Source organism: Oncorhynchus nerka, linkage group LG21, assembly GCF_034236695.1.
Source record: "Oncorhynchus nerka isolate Pitt River linkage group LG21, Oner_Uvic_2.0, whole genome shotgun sequence".
In the NCBI taxonomy this organism is placed as follows: Eukaryota; Metazoa; Chordata; class Actinopteri; order Salmoniformes; family Salmonidae; genus Oncorhynchus; species Oncorhynchus nerka.
The window spans coordinates 32,512,694-32,532,636 of NC_088416.1; the positions used below are offsets into that span (position 1 = coordinate 32,512,694).

The 19,943-nt window shown below is 42.2% G+C and overlaps 1 pseudogene; it reads left to right on the forward strand.

Annotated features, from left to right (window-relative positions):
* The first annotated feature begins 5,147 nt into the window (after window positions 1–5,147).
* The window catches only part of LOC115104299 (alpha-1,6-mannosylglycoprotein 6-beta-N-acetylglucosaminyltransferase B-like), a 91,538-nt pseudogene continuing 76,742 nt past the window's right edge, over window positions 5,148–19,943 (forward strand).

Genomic DNA, 19,943 nt, shown 5'->3' on the forward strand with positions numbered 1-19,943 from the left:
TTTATTCCATTCTGATCAGAGCTACAGTCTGTATGTAGGCCACTCACCACTAAACTGTGTTTTATTCCATTCTGATCAGAGCTACAGTCTGTATGTAGGCCACTCACCACTAAACTGTGTTTTATTCTATTCTGATCAGAGCTACAGTCTGTATGTAGGCCACTCACCACTAAACTGTGTTTTATTCCATTCTGATCAGAGCTACAGTCTGTATGTAGGCCACTCACCACTAAACTGTGTTTTATTCCATTCTGATCAGAGCTACAGTCTGTATGTAGGCCACTCACCACTAAACTGTACTTTAGTCAATTATAATCAGAGCTACAGTCTGTATGTAGGCCACTCACCACTAAACTGTGTTTTATTCCATTCTGATCAGAGCTACAGTCTGTATCTAGGTCCCCACTAAACTGTGTTTTATTCCATTCTGATCAGAGCTACAGTCTGTATGTAGGCCACTCACCACTATCTTCATTTAAACCAGGGTACTTAGTGGCCTGTAGTTTGTAAATCCATATATTTATTTAAACCAGGGTACTTAATGGCCTGTAGTTGTAAATCCATATCTTCATTTAAACCAGGGTACTTAATGGCCTGTAGTTGTAAATCCATATCTTCATTTAAACCAGGGTACTTAGTGGCCTGTAGTTGTATATCCATATCTTCATTTAAACCAGGGTACTTAGTGGCCTGTAGTTTGTAAATCCATATCTTCATTTAAACCAGGGTACTTAATGGCCTGTAGTTGTAAATCCATATCTTCATTTAAACCAGGGTACTTAGTGGCCTGTAGTTTGTAAATCCATATCTTAATTTAAACCAGGGTACTTAATGGCCTGTAGTTGTAAATCCATATCTTAATTTAAACCAGGGTACTTAGTGGCCTGTAGTTGTAAATCCATATCTTTATTTAAACCAGGGTACTTAGTGGCCTGTAGTTTGTAAATCCATATCTTCATTTAAACCAGGGTACGTAGTGGCCTGTAGTTGTAAATCCATATCTTCATTTAAACCAGGGTACTTAGTGGCCTGTAGTTTGTAAATCCATATATTTATTTAAACCAGGGTACTTAATGGCCTGTAGTTGTAAATCCATATCTTCATTTAAACCAGGGTACTTAATGGCCTGTAGTTGTAAATCCATATCTTCATTTAAACCAGGGTACTTAGTGGCCTGTAGTTGTAAATCCATATCTTCATTTAAACCAGGGTACTTAGTGGCCTGTAGTTTGTAAATCCATATCTTCATTTAAACCAGGGTACTTAATGGCCTGTAGTTGTAAATCCATATCTTCATTTAAACCAGGGTACTTAATGGCCTGTAGTTGTAAATCCATATCTTCATTTAAACCAGGGTACTTAGTGGCCTGTAGTTGTAAATCCATATCTTCATTTAAACCAGGGTACTTAGTGGCCTGTAGTTTGTAAATCCATATCTTCATTTAAACCAGGGTACTTAATGGCCTGTAGTTGTAAATCCATATCTTAATTTAAACCAGGGTACTTAATGGCCTGTAGTTTGTAAATCCATATCTTCATTTAAACCAGGGTACTTAATGGCCTGTAGTTGTAAATCCATATCTTCATTTAAACCAGGGTACTTAGTGGCCTGTAGTTTGTAAATCCATATCTTCATTTAAACCAGGGTACTTAATGGCCTGTAGTTGTAAATCCATATCTTCATTTAAACCAGGGTATTTAGTGGCCTGTAGTTGTAAATCCATATCTTCATTTAAACCAGGGTACTTAATGGCCTGTAGTTTGTAAATCCATATCTTCATTTAAACCAGGGCACTTAATGGCATGTAGTTGTAAATCCATATCTTCATTTAAACCAGGGTACTTAGTGGCCTGTAGTTGTAAATCCATATCTTCATTTAAACCAGGGTACTTAGTGGCCTGTAGTTGTAAATCCATATCTTCATTTAAACCAGGGTATTTAGTGGCCTGTAGTTGTAAATCCATATCTTCATTTAAACCAGGGTACTTAATGGCCTGTAGTTTGTAAATCCATATCGTCATTTAAACCAGGGTACTTAATGGCCTGTAGTTGTAAATCCATATCTTCATTTAAACCAGGGTACTTAGTGGCCTGTAGTTGTAAATCCATATCTTCATTTAAACCAGGGTACTTAGTGGCCTGTAGTTGTAAATCCATATCTTCATTTAAACCAGGGTACTTAATGGCCTGTAGTTTGTAAATCCATATCTACATTTAAACCAGGGTACTTAATGGCCTGTAGTTTGTAAATCCATATCTTCATTTAAACCAGGGTACCTAATGGTCTGTAGTTGTAAATCCAAAGACTTTCCCTTTGGTTTAGCTGTTTAAGACGGTTCCATTTTCTAATTGAGGCCGGAACAGGATCAATACCCGTAGCTTGTAAGGAGGCAGGGTTGCCATGGTGTAAGGACTTGTAGTGCCTTGCCATGGGGTAGTCTTCATTGTCTACCCGTATGGTGCACTTGTGTTCCGCTAAGTGGTTTTGAAGGCGTCTCTTTGTTCATCCAATGTAGAATACCTTGTAACGGACATTCAAATCTGTAGGTGACACGAGTAGTATTGCAGTTAATGAAATGCTTGACTTGATACTCTGTTTTAGAAGCTGTGTCATCAAAATAATTTTTCTGTTTATTATTTCTGCGATGTTTGCACTGGGTGCATTTAAAAGAGCTGCTGGGTTTGTGGTCTAGACAAGTCTTTTGAGAGTTACCAGGAAGACTAATTTGTCATTTAGTGTAGGACATCTCTTAAAGCTTCTGACTGGTGGCTCTGGGAAAACTTTGCATAGTAGCGTATCACTTTGGATGATTCCCCAATTCTTTTTTATTTTTCTTTTAATGTTCTCTGCTTCAGTGCTATATTTTGTACCAAAATACACTCTCTCTGATGTATCACGAGGCACTCCCCTTTGCAACAAGTTCTCTCTATCAAGTCGTCCGGCCATTAAACCTGGATCTTTCAGGACCTGAGCGCTGTAGCCCTGGTTCAAGAAGCAATTCTCCAATTCAGCTGTAGTCTTTTTCCTGATTCTGCGGACTCTTTGGAATTGGCCATATGGAATGTTCTCTTTTAGCCTTTTGGGATGGTAGCTGTCTCCCATCAGAATGTTATTTCCATCGGTAGGTTTCCTTAAGATTGATGTGTGCAAACAAACGTTGTCATTTTTACTGATGTCAAGGTCGAGAAAATGAATGTTATACTTCTGTCTACCAAAACCTACTATTGTGTACCTTAGCAGCTTCTGTCTACCAAAACCTACTATTGTGTACCTTAGCAGCTTCTGTCTACCAAAACCTACTATTGTGTACCTTAGCAGCTTCTGTCTACCAAAACCTACTATTTTGTACCTTAGCAGCTTCTGTCTACCAAAACCTACTATTGTGTAGCTTAGCAGCTTCTGTCTACCGAAACCTACTATTGTGTACCTTAGCAGCTTCTGTCTACCAAAACCTACTATTGTGTAGCTTAGCAGCTTCTGTCTACCAAAACCTACTATTGTGTACCTTAGCAGCTTCTGTCTACCAAAACCTACTATTTTGTACCTTAGCAGCTTCTGTCTACCAAAACCTACTATTGTGTAGCTTAGCAGCTTCTGTCTACCGAAACCTACTATTGTGTACCTTAGCAGCTTCTGTCTACCAAAACCTACTATTGTGTAGCTTAGCAGCTTCTGTCTACCGAAACCTACTATTGTGTACCTTAGCAGCTTCTGTCTACCAAAACCTACTATTGTGTACCTTAGCAGCTTCTGTCTACCAAAACCTACTATTGTGTACCTTAGCAGCTTCTGTCTACCAAAACCTACTATTGTGTACCTTAGCAGCGCTTCCTCCTTGTTTCTACAAAATAATGTGAAGGGTTGAACTTGTCATCTTAAATGAATGTGAGCTGACTGTCAATGTCTTTGAAGCCAGAGCTTGGGTATAATGCCATTCTCCACACCATGACCGTACCAGGCCTGCCAGTCGTGTCAGTCTGAGTCAGGGCTCATAGGGCTGCATGAAAATGGTTGCCATAGCAGCAGGGATGTAGATTGCTCTCTGTCATAGTAGGGATGGCCCTGGGTGACCTCAAGAATGGCCACCTCCTCTCTGTCTTTCTGTCTCTTCTCTGTGATTTATTGCCTTAACCCAATGACATACTCCTCTCCCTCTCTTCTCTGACTAGTCCTGCAGGTGCAGGAGCACAAGTGGTCAGGCTGGTCACAGACATGTTGATTTTCATGGGTGTCTGAATGAAATCTAGGGATTGTGACAATCGGTTTCATCCATCTCTCCTCCAGTTTTCAGGTCTCATATCATTAGTTATCATATTATATATAAAACATTTTCACTAGGTTACAAAAAGCCAGAGGGAGGATAGAGGATACATTGTGGAAAGGTGAGATCATTCAACGTTGTGAGTAACTTCTGCCCATAGTTACCTAGCTATATATTAGAATAGTAGAGTAGATTCTTAGCAATTGGATTCATAGAATGGGCCAAAGCAGGCTAGTCTAACAGGTGCAAACTCTTCACTGATGCAAACTCGTCCGGTCCTAGTCCTACCAGTCACACTGCAGCTGTCATACGACACTTTGTTTGAATGTCCTCCCATTCAGACCATTGAGTGCTGCTGTTGATAAACTCACCAAAAAAAGAAATGTCCTCTCACTGTCAGCCGCTTTAATTACAATGAAGATCTGTGAAGTTATTGGGATTTTTACGAATTATCTTTGAAAGACAGGGTCCTGAAAAAGAGACGTTTTTTGTTGTTGTTGCTGAGTTTATGTCTGCTCAGCTGCTGACGTCAAAGGGAACTGGCCATGGTGCTGAAAGTAAAAAAGTAGGCCACAGCGTCAACGGATGTGAAAAAATCTGGTAAATTTAAAGTAAATTATACTGTCCAAAGACTAAACATGTATTTTGTTATTGAATAGCTTGTGTGCTTTTAAATGAGAACTGTAGGAACTAGGCTATCTATGATGTTGGCTTTCTATTCTAGAGACTAATTCACTGCTATTTTGATTTAGGCTTCTGTGCAGGGCTGACTGGGACATTTTTTATGAAAACAGGAGTCATTTGTCCTGCAATACTGAAACTTTTGATTGCATGTATCACTCGTTAGATGGCGCTGCACTGAAGACAGTTCTAGGCTACTTGCACAATCTGAAAATACACCGCCAGAAAGCGAATGGAGTCTAGCACACATTGTGTGCTCACTGGTGAGCAATGGACTTTTACGCTCGATAACTCTGCTACCCTTTTCCCAACTTGAAACACATACACGTTTACCATGTTAACAGGGAGAGGAGTGAACAATATTACTTTTGTTTTTCCAATAGAACGACTAGGACTCCGGAGTCCGGGTTAATTTACGGACTAATTTAAACTCAGCGGAAGCAAACTATTGTATGCAGCTGGGTAAGCGGAGTGTATTCCGTCTGAACTCCACTAAACCAAGCACGTGCAGTATTGGTTATCCGATTCCGAAGTCGATGTATCGATATTTTTTTTAAAGCTCTATTAATTCACAATGACTATATTTATGTTTGCGCTTAGGACACTTTGTGAAAAATACACAATGTTGGGGGCTCTTTGCGTTTTCTCCTTCTCCAGAAAATGAGTGCTGTGAACACAGACTATTCAACTATGGTGAGAAGATGTCTTTTGACGTTCAAACCATTCAGGTAAGCATTTACATGTAGGCTACTGTTCTAGTGGTCTCGATGTACAGGCAATGTTCTCTCTCTGTGTAGCCTAAGTCTGAAATTGAGTTGGGAAAAAAAATGTGTTACCCTTATGAAAATGGGAACGTCATGAATAGACTACAACAAACTCACAGTAGTCAGGTTGCCTTGACAGGAGTACACACCTGTGATGTCATAGAGGTGTGAAAATGGATCTGTCATGTCAGAAACATGTTAGTAGGCTAATGGAATAACAGGTCAAGGTGCATTGCAGATAGTGCACAACAAGACTGAATATGAACTACATATTTCTACAGTAGTTTGCCTGTATTTTCCCCTGCACACAGAATGACATGCATGTACCTATACAGTAGGCCTATGCACTTGACACTTGAGTCAATATAGATCAGTGCATTGTTTCAGAGCTCTTGGGCATACTCTGATCACTATGGTAAACCTGAACTCTGCCAGCACTTACTTTAAAGGCAGTTAGGCTTGTGCCTAGTGTCTACTGTGAATGAATTAATGTGTGTAGAATGTGTTCATTGACATGCAAGCACACAAAGGTACAGATCAGCTGACAGTAGGTGATATCAACTAGTTATGTGTATTTCTGAACACACTGGCTTTAGCTTTCATGAGCACAAAACTCAGCTCTTCACCATTAGCCCAAATATTGGACAGTGATGAAGTGTGACATCGCTCTTCGGCAGTAAGAGTATAATGTTTCCTCTGAATTAAATGAAGCTCTCTTTTAAAGGGCTACCCGTAGGATGAGAAGAAGGAAAGCAATTTCATAACCCGTGTTAAATGAGCAGCAAGTGATGTGAGCTGTGGTGTGTAATATGTCAATCTAGCTCTCCATCCAGCAGCTCTCCTCTGGAGGAATGGACCGGAATGGTTTCAAATATTTCAACATTTGCATGAGCATTTCTCAGTGGATCACTTTTCTCATGCAAGGATGTCATCTACAGTTTGAAAGGCATCTGTTATGAGCATTCATTTCCACCCACCATTCGGAACATTTGAAAATGTCTACAGGGATTGTGGTTGCAGTCACAAATATGCAACTGTAATCCTTAATGTTATACTTTTTCAGTTGACTTTTCATACATTGTGTTGTACACAAGACCCATGTACTGTATGTAATATGCCATTATCCTTTGTCCACAACCAGATCCCCAGCATTGCCGTAGGTAGATTAGTTAAGTATGATGATTGATTGATAATGCATCCATCTCTAGTCTCGACAATTGGATTATCTGCACTCTGTTAAATGGCAAGAAATGCAATGATGGGATCAAAACACTTAGTGAAACCGAAGTGGACTTAAAAAAACGAAGTAAAAGCATTTGTTTTCATGATGCCGTCAGCTCCTGTTTGCTGAGCTATACGAGGTGCCCCTGACGACCCCCATGAAAAGAATTGCAACGCATTAGACCAATGGCCATCGAATTCAAACTTGTCATCTTTAAGTTTCTTTGTTATTTTGCATCATCTTCTTGTGCCCCATTCCTTTTGTACTGTACAGCTCTTTTGCTTTCATTCTGACAGTTGATTCCCCCTCTTCTCTTCTCCCCTGCCTTAACTCCCTCGTTTTTCTCTTATTGTTCCCCCTGAGTTCTAACCCTGAGTCTTGCTCTCTGTCTCCTGGCTGCCCTGGTCCCTGTCCCTGCAGGATCTTTGTGGCGGGGATCGGCTTCTTCAGCCTGTGCTTCCTAATGACCTCCCTGGGGGGGCAGTTCTCGGCCAAGCGACCCGGAGACACTCCATTCACCATGCGGGCCGAAGGTAAGCTCCAGAAAACAGACATTACAGCGTCTCTCTCTCGGTAAAGCCTGGCAGCCTCTGACTACATACGTTCTCTGCACACAATAAACACGGATGAACATGCCGAGTGCAGCAGAAGCCCTTGATTGCAGGCAGCCGGCTGACAGACCTCATCAGTCTGCTGCTCACCAGGTGGGGGTTAGGGGGGCTGGGGAGATGGTGATGTGGGTCTTGTTACTCTCCCCTCACCTCCCTGTCGTCTTGCTAAGATGTCACCCCCTCCAGGTCTTTAGTATTCACCCTAGTCAGTGTTGCGTGCTCTGGGAAAGCAGGCTCTTAAATTTCGGTGCACGTTATCTGTGTTTGTTCTATGTGCCCCTGCATTTATATCACAGTGCACAGATCATTTAGAAGAGTCAATGTTAGCTTGGGCGCAGTTGCCTCTCAGCTTTATTACAGCCTGACACTCTGCCCTATGAGGATGAGACCGTGTCAATGTGGGCATTATCAGGTGACATAACCACCCAACAGAACAATAGAAAGTCAAGAGAACTCAGAATTATTCCTGTGCCTTGTTGTTTTACAGATGATTTACTTTATGGTTTGTTCAGCAGTGATGCTTGTAGACTAAAATGCTGCTGCAGTGCAGTGATAATACACAGTACAGTAGGAATCTCTAGTGACAGCTTATTTGTCTGTGTGAAAGCCTGATCTAAAGCAGAATCCCTCTCTGTCCTCCAAACTGTGGATAAAATCCATAAGTGATGGATAATCTTCATATAATGTAATCTGCCGTGCTGCATGCCAAACCCAGCAGAGAGAGAGAGAGAGAGAGAGAGAGAGGACGTGGGTAGGCAGGCAAGCAAGCAGAGGAAGGCTGGAACGCAGCCTGATAAATTAACCACTCACAGGCTGCAGTCTGGGGAAGGCATTTGGCCCTCAGCTCATTAAACACTGCCTGCTACCCAACCAGGGAAAGCCTTGCTAAGTAAACTCTGAGCTTCTGTATGTGTGTGTGTGTGTGTGTGTGTATTGAATGGGAAGGATGGAGGTCAGTGTTCATTGGAGCAGCACCAGGATAGTAGACACCAAGTCAGCTACTTCTGGCCCCAGGGGTGACACAGAGAGCCTGTTGACTGTGCGATCTGCTTTAGTGATGAGGATCTTTTAGTGCACCCGTGCACACACACAATTTGTGTTTTGCAAGAGGGAGGAAAAAGGCTAGGGGCCAAGTAAATGGGGGATATTTTTTACGTATTAGACCAACTGAGCATAGAAATATATCCCAGATTGACTGTGACGGTAATAAGCCTTTTAGTAGAGCTCATGAACGGACTCGTAGTTGATCGAGGAGGAGTTTAGATGTAGATGGACTGGAGAGGAAGTATAGAAATGAGGAAACCCAACAGACTGGTTTCTAACGTAGGGAAGAGAAGGTTGCTTGATGAAAGGCGTTCGCCAGTGAACAGTTCACTCTCCCTCAGCCGTTTGTTTTTATAATGGAACACACTTGCAATGCAACCACAGGATAAAGCCTCAACAAAACTGTGTTAGGACAGTCCACTGTTTTCTGTTCATTATAGACAATACAGTCATTAGAGGCAGCCTGAGCCTATCATAACATGTTGTCCATAATGTTCTTTCAGAGAAGTCGGTATACGGTATACTACTATACAATGAATGATGCTGCTGTAGGCTAGTGGGAGGACTACAAATCAATGAATCGTTTGTAGATTCTTCCCAGATCCTGTCTGTATAGTATCCAACTATGCAAGCTTTGATGCTATTTACATTGGATGATCTGTTTGTCTAGGGCTTTATGGACTTGTTGTGTGGACAGGGAGATAATTAGCAGGCGTACAGGCTCTGTTGTAGGATTCTCCCTGCTCGGATTAGTGACCACACTGGGGATATACACAAAGTTATACAGAATTGATACCCAACAATGAAATAGAATAGATTCCTAAGGTTTCATACAGACAGTTTGAATTTGCATTTCAGTTACCTCCACTTATTGATATGTCTCAATTCAGACCTGTCTGAGTCAACATCAATACCAATCAATATATTGTAGCCTGTTCTCAGTGACTGCTGTTGCTCAATTCTTATTGATAGTACAATATTGTACTATTGACTTCTTCTGTCCCGTTGCTTTACCTGGCTACACCCAGTAGGCCACTGAAATAATGTCTGTATAAACGTTTACCCCATTATTGGTGCAGGTTAACATTTTTGGGGGTGAGTCTTGTCCGTGACGCAGAACTGAGTGATATCCACTAGATGTGCCAGCTGCAAAGTCAAAATGAACTATATTGTAAAAATGAATAAAAACTAAATGTAGGTTAGTGTTAGGCATTAGGGTTATCAGTGTGGTTAAGGTTGGGGTTGTATGACTTTGTGGCTGGGCCAGCTAGTGACCACTGAGCAGAGCTGCCTCCAGCACATGAGTCATCCCAATAAATGCTAACCTGCATTATGCAGGTGGTCTTTCATGGAACGTGAAACTAATGATGTGGTGGGGGACTATTTCCTGGAAAGGACGAAGGCATGAAATTGGGAAACGTTTGATCCTTTCTATCTTCAAGGCTGCAGAGGTGTTCCAGGGGCTTCTAATAATGTCTTTGAAGTCCTCCCTCACGGAGACCCCGTTTTCCATAGGGGCTATTAATGTGGCCCTGCCTGGCTGTTGGGTAGATGGAGAAAGGGTAAAGTTAATGAGCTCCAAGATTTGCCCTTGGCAGGCTGATGCTGTTTAAATGGTTGATATACAGTAGTTTGGATGTAAACATATTTTGTCTGTCCCCCCTGTACGGCTGAGAGATGAGAGGCAGAAGTTCCATTGTGCTGTTCTACAGACTCAATCTGATTAGCTCTTCTGTCAGACTAGCAATACACACTCAATCAGAGCTAGGTTACAGCACTGTAGCATCCTTTAAGGAACCACCCATTATGAAGCTTCTGTGTGTCTATTCACTCAGTCACTGTAACAGTGTGTTTGTGTACTAGGCCTAAGGTGTTCTCTCAGAAAAATGCCACTGATGGATGTTGGTACACATCTAATTAACAGGAGGAGTCTGGCGCTAATATGGGGCCAGGGAAGTAGACTGGCTCACACACACGTATTAGGCCCAGAGGCCAATTGAGGGGTAATAACTCATGAACTTTCATCACATATGTTGTTTTCCCCTACATCTTGTAACCCATAGTAGGTCACGTATTGCGTCAGAAAACATAGTGGTTGGGCAGGAGCCACTAAGGTGAGGATGAAACCGAGAGAGCTGATGAACTATTTTGCAGGATGTACACGTGTGAAAATGACATCTAATTTGACCTCCATTCAATGTCACGGCTATCTTGTCACAATGTGTTCACATGTTCATTGAAATGCTAATAATGCAGTTAAATCCATCCTCGTGTTAAGACTTTCACTGCAGCTGTGTTCAGTGACGCGTTCATGACAACGATAGACCATGTATTGTGTCGCTCAGCAGTCGTCACTACCTAAAATAGAGCAATTAACTGTATTCTCAAAGTGAAGACATGGCTCTTTACTGTACAGGTCTCTAAAAAAACATAGATTGCCTCTTCTCAGAAGTGGTTTTGAAAAAAGGGAAGAATGGCCTTTGTTACAGCATGCATGTGAGTCCCCAACAGAGGACACTGCAGGAGGTCTTCTGCAGGCTGGTTTTCCCCACGAAAAATAGGAAGCAGGCTGTGTAGTCCCCACGGCAGAGAGACACTTTGTTACAGCATGCATGTGTAGTCCCCACGGACAGAGAGACACTGCAGGAGGTCCAGCAGGCTGTGTAGTCCCCACGGACAGAGAGACACTGCAGGAGGTCCAGCAGGCTGTGTAGTCCCCACGGACAGAGAGACACTGCAGGAGGTCCAGCAGGCTGCAGGAGGTCCAGTCCCCACGGACAGAGAGACACTGCAGGAGGTCCAGCAGGCTGTGTAGTCCCCACGGACAGAGAGACACTGCAGGAGGTCCAGCAGGCTGTGTAGTCCCCACGGACAGAGACACTGCAGGAGGTCCAGCAGGCTGTGTAGTCCCCACGGACAGAGAGACACTGCAGGAGGTCCAGCAGGCTGTGTAGTCCCCACGGACAGAGAGACACTGCAGGAGGTCCAGCAGGCTGTACTGAGGTGAGCTGCTGTGACTAAAGAAGACATGAGCTTCCATCAGGGTGGCCAGACAAAGAGACGGATGCTTTTCTGTTGGATTTTGAAAAGCTCACGACAGCCATGTTGTACAGATCTTTCTCACTCTATTTTCCACGATAGGTAGTGACATTTTGCAGAAGGAAAATACCATGTTTCTATGGGTAGGGAGGCTGCACAAATGTTTTTGATAGCAGATCTGATGGCATCCACCAGGGTAAGAAGGCATGGGGTTCTGCAGAGGAGAGAGGAGGGAGAGAGGAGAGGGGGGAGAGGAGAGAAACCTCAAAGATTTCTCATCTTGAGCAGTTGAAAAGATTTTCAGTCATCTTAATTCTGTGTTGATTGATCAAACCTTCATCAGTCATTAAGGGATTGTCCTTGCGTTCTCACAAACATGATTTCTAGAAGAGAAACGAATATGTAAAATTATAGTGCAAACCTTTTTAAAGTTATATAAATAACTGGAAGTCAATCTGCATAAGAGCGCCTGCTAAATGACTAAAATGTCCAATTTAAATGTTATGATTAGTTCTCTGGAGTGTTCAAGTATACAGAATATTAGGAACACCTTCCTAATATGGAGTTGCATCCCTTTTGCCCTCTGAACAGCCTCAATTTGTTAGGGCACGGACTCTACAAGGTGTTGAAATCATTCCACAGGGATGCTGGCCCACGTTGACTCCAATGCTTCCCACAGTTGTGTCAAGTTGGCTGGATGTCCTTTGGGTGGTGGACCATTGTTGCTACACACAGTAGAAAAGTGTGAAAACCCAGCAGCGTTGCAGTTCTTGGCACACTCAAACCAGTGCGCCTGGCACCTACTACCATATCCCGTTCAAAGGCACTTAAATCACCCTCTGAATGGCAAACATGAATGCCTAATGCTGAACATAGTCGTCAGTATGTATTGTTTGAAGGAGTGTGTGTGTGAGAACTGGATGTGTGTGTGCATTACATTGACTCAGAAGCCTTGTGCAGAGTCCCTGACTCAGCGGTTCCCCTCTTTGTGTTGTTGGTGGGATTCGATTTCTTATTTACCCTGAAAATACCGGGCCACACGTTCAATCAGAACATAAGAATGGTGGTGGTGGTGGTGGTGGTGGTGGTGGTGGGAGGTCAAATGTGAACTGAATGCTGAATGTAAACATTGTTAGTATCTACATAAAAGCTCCCCATCTACGGTGGTTCCATCTTATGTCTGCCATTCATACCAATGAAGAAGACTGGCCTCCAACTTGCTTGTGGTTCTCCTAAAATGTGTTTCGGGTTTGTTTGTGTCTGTGTATATTGTCTGTAGGGGGAGGGAGGGTTAATAGGAGGAAGAGGCAGGTTTTTAATTGAAGCTGTGGAGAAGCATAGACAGATACATTAGTGTAGATAGTTTCCTCTTTCTGGGCTGTCAGGTGCAATGAGGAGAGAGAGGATAAGTGACAGAGGTTGTCGGCTCTAATAGGTTCTGGTTCTGTCAGCTCCCCCATGGCTGCCGGGTACACTAGAGCAACTCATTCTCAATCAGTCCTCCTGTTAATGAATATTCGTATGAGGAGTGAGAGCAGCAGGGCTAGGGGGAGTGTGAATCTACCAATCTAGCAGGTGAGAGGGGGGAGGGACTGACACCCCAAGGGTCCTCAACCAGGAAAACCACACACACACACACACACAGTACTCTCAAGTTTTATGTACCAACATTTCTCAGTTGTACACAACCCTTTGAAAAACTGAAGGCTAATTGTCAATAGGGATATGCATAAATACAATTCAATACAGGGTCAGATATGTGTGTCTGTCTGTGCATGTTATAGATTTTATTGATATTTGTCACTTTTTTGCTACTTTAGGTAGCATTAGTCGGCTGTACCTGCTCCAAAACTCTGGTATTTTTCATCCTGTAGCTTGTTCTCCATCTTCTTTTTAAACAGTGAGCCAACAAGTCTTCAGCACTTTTATTTCCCTGACTGATCACAACAAATTTTCTCATGATCTCTCTCTCTCTGCAGTAGACCAGAGGAGGCTGGTGGGAGGAGCTATAGGAGGACAGGCTCATTGTAAAGACTAGGATGGAATTATTGGAATGGTATCACACATAAAACATCTGGAAACAACGTTGGACTCTGTACCATTTGTTCCATTCCAGCCATTAAAATGAGCCCGTCCTCCTAAAGCTACTCCTACCAGCCTCCTCTGCAGCAGACATATAATGGGCATTATGTTTGGAACATCAAATCACTATAGAATCGCAAGTATCAAATCACAATTGTGGTGGTTATTTCTTTATTATCAAATGAGGAGAGAGAAACTTATCACACATCAGAGTTCTACTTAGTCTTTATTCACGTATTAATAAGGAAAGCAGGTCAGACACACACACAAGTGAATGATGTGAGTGATCTGCAATAACGATGGCTGGTCGACGAACCACCCCTAGATGATTTGTTGAGAGCCCCGACACAAAGGATACAACTATCTTCTATAGGAAAGATACTCCCCCTTAGTCTACACGACAAAAGATGTGTGGAATGGGTCACAAGGTTAGGATTCGTATGAAATAAAATGAATAATTCACAGCAGACAGTATCTGCTGTAAAGACTGTTCTCATTGTGTGGAAACCAGGATCTTGCCCCCAAAACAAGGTTCACCTCATCATTATCTATACCGGAGCCATCTCTCTCTCTCCAGTCAGACCAGTGCATTCTCCCTCACATGAGTGGAATGTGGCTTGTTTATCACCTAAGGCATCGTAAATCTACTGTCAGCACTATGCCCCAGAGGCCCACTCTCAGTTCACAGACACATTAGAGTTCTAAGAACTCTATTCTGTTGCATAAAACTACCATTTGATGCAATAACATTATTATAACATAATCTTGTAATTTTGCTCTCACACAGTACATATACTGTAGAATCGTGAGATTTACAATACATATCGTATCGGGACCTAAGTATGGTGATAATGAAGTCCCTGGCAGTTCCCAACCCTAAACTATCACTTTCTTTTTCTCATCCTACTCTCTCTCTCCTCAACAGCAGTCCTTTTCCCTCTACTCCCCCTTCACCTGGATCTCATCACACACACACACACACACACACACACACACACCAGACAGACACACAGACACACACACACCAGACAGACAGCGAGTGTGTCTGCAGGATTAGCGCAGTGTGATGACCCACCACAGGAGGCTGAGGAAAGGATGCCCACAGACAGCCACAGTAGCAAAGGCAACACAGAGGTTGACATTAGGCAAAGCATGGCATGGCAAACACCAGCATTAAAGTGTATCATGTTTGTGTGTCTGAAGCCTTACTGGATTACAGTGTACTGTGTGCACACACAGGGCATGGATGATGCTTTACTGTTGTGTTTTCTCTCTTTTGCCAATTTGTTTAAATGAACTAGATTTCATGATCCACGCCACAAACATTTTGATGTGTATTACTGCCCAAAAACTAGGAGGATGACTGCTCACGATTATGTTAGCTCGCAATGATGCATAGCATGTCTCGTGCTCTTGTAGTTTCCTGCAGTCAAATGACCAAATCGCCCTCTAGTGGCTTCATAAGTGGAATGTTATTCATATTTGCCAGAATTCTATAATTAATAAACAAAAACTGTTGCTCTATTTCAGTCTTCTGTGATATCAAGTGTAATATTGGGATGCAAACTCAAAATGTTTGTCACGGCCGTCGTTGGAAGTGGACCAAAGTGCGGCGTGGTGAGCGTACCTTTTCTTTTTATTAGAATGACGCCAACAAGAAACAAAATTAACAACCGTGAAGCTTACAGGGCTATAGTGCCACTAACAAAAGTCAACTACCCACACTGAAAGGAGGGTAAGAAGGGCTACCTAAGTATGATTCCCAATCAGAGACAACGATAGACAGCTGTCACTGAACCATACCCGGCCAAAACATAAAAATAAAGAAAGAATGCCCACCCTAACCAAATAGAGAAATAAAACAGCTCTCTAAGGTTAGGGCATGACAATGTTATACATTTCAACTCTATATCTTTAATTTGACCTTTTATTTAACCAGTTAAGAACAAATTCTTATTTTCAATGATGGCCTAGGAACAGTGGGTTAACTGCCTGTTCAGGGGCAGAATGACAGATTTGTACCTTGTCAGCTCGGGGGTTTGAACTTGCAACCTTCCGGTTACTAGTCCAACGCTCTAACCACTAGGCTACCCTGCCGCCCCAGGGTAGGTACATAACCATCTGTGTGAGGTGTATACTTTTTGTTTCAAAGTAGATTTGTTTAGGACTACCAAGAAACACTCTGTGTGACCCTGATTTAGCCCACTGCAGTAAAAGGTTAATATTATTTTCAGAAAGAAGAAGTATACAGGCTCTTACAATGCTTCGCAGAGAGGGACATGTTCTTTTCTGAAAAGGTCTGGATGAAACGCAAAATAATAACTTCGATGAAAGCCTTGCCAAAGGGCACTCTCACATATCTGAACACTTGTATTTCAATCTAAATGACATGCGGCTCAGATTCAGATCTAACAGTGTCCAGGCAGTAAGAGCTCTCAGCTAAATGAATCTTAGCTGGAGTGATCAATAAACCAAGTTGGAATTTGATTAGTACTATGACGTTATATTGCCAACCAGGGCAATATTCACTTCACACCATTGACTCATACATGCCTTATTAACCCACTGGGAGCCCTTCTGGTTCCTGAACTTATTATCTGTCCTCACCTCAGAGGCTCTGATGACGGGCTGCAGGAAACCGTTGTAGTTCAGACGCCAGACTCTCAGGACCTATAACGTTAATATGTGTCCTTACTAAAAGTCAATGAGAGAGCAGACAATTAGTAACTGTTCATGCAAAGCTGCTCGGAAAAGTACTACACTGATCTAATGAATTATTCCTATGAACAGATGTTTCTCATCCTAGCTGGCAAGAAACACAACACAGTGTTATGAAAAAAGTGGTGAATGTAAGCAAATTCTTTTTCCTATAGTACAGCGAGCCATAAAAAAAATAAAAATAGAGTGAAAGTCTGTTTGCTGTCCATCTATGTGACCAGTCCCATTTGGGGCGAGCTATTTCAAACCAGTGGTGGAGGCACAGTGACTGTGAAATGAGACTAGCCGACCAGTGCTCCGCTCTCAGCTTGCTACGGTATGGCTATCTAATTTGAATTTGTTCATAAAATCGATTGTGTTGTGGCACTTACAAAATAGAGTTGTTAAAGGAGATTAGTTCTTGTTAAATGGGCCCTTTATTAACCAGTAGATGAGGAATGACATGGCAACGGCCCACATTAGCACACAGATACTATCGGCAAACCGGCTGCTGAAACCACTAACAGCGCAGGATTTGGTGAAAACACATTAGCCTGTTCACCTCCAGGGGATAGGCTAGTCGCTGGAGCAATACATAGAGGTAGCTGATGAACAATAGATTGCGAACATATATCAAATAATTTTTAAAATGTACTGCGTGGGAGGGGTGTTAGTTTCCATAATGACGATTTATGGGCGAGACGTGTGAGAAACGTCGTTATTGTGAAGCTACGTTCCAGTTCCACCTAGACTCATAGCCCAGGGGCAGTGTTTAGACTCCATGCGGCAGGGAGAGCCTTCCTGGAACGTGGCACCTGCTTTATAGCCTCGACTCTGGTTGAGAGACCGTCTCTGTAAGCCTCATGCTCCCCTGTTGAACAAATGCATCAATAGAATTGCTCTTGATGTTGAAAATTATGAATGACTTCTACATAATTTTTTGCTATTGTGGAATTATTTCAATCCCTAGCATTACTGTAGGGCGAGCATATGCTGTATTTCAGCATTCTATAACAGTTATTACCAGGAAATTACGGGAGATGTTCTTTTGAAGTGTTTCTGTACATTACAGATCTCCCTCTCTCTCCTTTTGAGTCATGATTTTGTCAAACTGGTCCAGTCTGGGGATTTCATTTAAATGGATGTACAGTTGAAGTGGGAAGTTTACATACACTTAGGTTGGAGTCATAACTCGTTTTTCAACCACTCTACCTACACACTTCTTGTTAACAAACTATAGTTTTGGCAAGTCGGTTAGGACATCTACTTTGTGCATGACACAAGTCATTTTTCCAACAATTGTTTACAGACAGATTATTTCACTAAAAATTCACTGTATCACAATTCCAGTGGGTCAGAAGTTTACATACACTAAGTTGACTGTGCCTTTTAAACAGCTTGGAAAAGTCCTGAAAATGATGTCATGGCTTTAGAAGCTTCTGATAGGCTAATTGACATCATTTGAGTCAATTGGAGGTGTACCTGTGGATGTATTTCAAGGCCTACCTTCAAACTCAGTGCCTCTTTGCTTGACATCAAGGGACAATCAAAAGAAATCAGCCAAGACCTCCACAATTTTGGTTCATCCTTGGGAGCAAATTCCGCTTGAAGGTACCACGTTCATCTGTACAAACAATAGTATGCAAGTATAAACACCGTGGGACAACGCAGCCATCATACCGCTCAGGAAGGACACGCATTCTGTCTCCTAGAGATGAACGTACTTTGGTGCGAAAAGTGCAAATCAATCCCAGAAGAACAGCAAAGAACCTTGTGAAGATGCTGGAGGAAACACGGGTACAAAGTATCTATATCTACACTAAAACGAGTCCTATATTTACATAACCTGAAAGGCCACTCAGCAAGGAAGAAGCCACTGCTCCAAAACCGCCATTAAAAAGCCAGACTACGGTTTGCAACTGCACATGGGGACGAAGATCATACTTTATGGAGAAATGTCCTCTGGTCTGATGAAACAAAAATAGAACTGTTTGGCCATAATGACCATCGTTATGTTTGGAGGGAAAAGGGGGAGGCTTGCAAAATGAAGAACATCATCCTAACCATGAAGCACGGGGGTGGCAGCATCATGGTGTGGGGGTGCTTTGCTGCAGGAGGGGCTGGTGCACTTCACAAAATAGATGGCTTCATGAGGTAGTAAAATTATGTGGATATATTGAAGCAACATCTCAAGACATCAGTCAGGAAGTTTAAAGCTTGGTCGCAAATGGATCTTCCAAATGGACAATGACCCCAAGCAAACTTTCAAAGTTGTAGCAAAATGGCTTAAGGACAACAAAGTCAAGGTATTGGAGTGGCCATCACAAAGCCCTGACCTCAATCCTATAGAAAATGTGTGGGCAGAACTGAAAAAGCGTGTGCGAGCAAGGAGGCCTACAAACCTGACTCAGTCACACCAGCTCTGTCAGGAGGAATGGGCCAAAATTCACCCAACTTATAGTGGGAAGCTTGTGGAAGGCTACCTGAAACGTTTGATCCAAGTTAAACCATTTAAAGGCAATGCTACCAAATACTAATTGAGTGTATGTAAACTTCTGACCCACTGGGAATGTGATAAAATAAATAAAAGCTGAAATAAATCATTGTCTACTATAATTCTGACATTTCACATTGCTAAAATAAAGTGGTGATCCTAACTGACCTAAGACAGGGAATTTTTACTAGGATTAAATGTCAGGAATTGTGAAAATGTTTAAATGCATTTGGCTAAGGTGTATGTGAACTTCTGAATTCAACTGTATGAACAGCCCCTGCTGTCAGCTTTAGTGAATGAAGAGAAGCCTATCTAGCCTGTTTTAATTGTTCACTCTAGACAGGTATGGAAGATGTAACCATGACAGGATGAAAGGAAAACATTTGAGATAAAAGCGTGTCTGTATATTTACACACATGTCACAGGGGCACACTTGTACACACACACACACACACACACACACACACACACACCGTGAATCTCCAGTGCAGGAAGATCAATTCCATTCTAATCAGTTTCTCCCCTGATTTAAGTACTTACTCTTGAGTTTGTTTTGTTGTGTGGTTTAATTTAAAACTGTTTCTTTTTTTCTGACAAAGGTGACTTTCTCTTAGACGGTGACAAATGAAGTCTGACAGTGAAAGCAAGTGAGTCTGCACACAATGCATTTTTAAGAGCCTAATACGCTTGATGAATGACCACGTAAAGGTTAAGCTCTATTTCATTCACACCACAGTCACAGCATTTTGGGGCTGTTGTTGGTCAGTGTCAGTGTTCTCAACGACTCAGACTGTCAGACATAGGTAAGGATAAGGCTATTATTTAGTTTTGCATCTGGACTTTTGGTACAATGACCTAAAAGGAACACTCCTCTTTTTAACAGCTTGTTAACCAGAAGCTGTACTATTCTCATTTAACTGCAGAGCTGGTTATATTGATTCAACATTCTGTTTGACTTGGGTGTGCTCTTTAGTTAATAAATTCTCCATTGTGGAGTTCGAGCAGAGTAATTAGGTAAACATAAGGGAGAGCATGGCTGTGACATG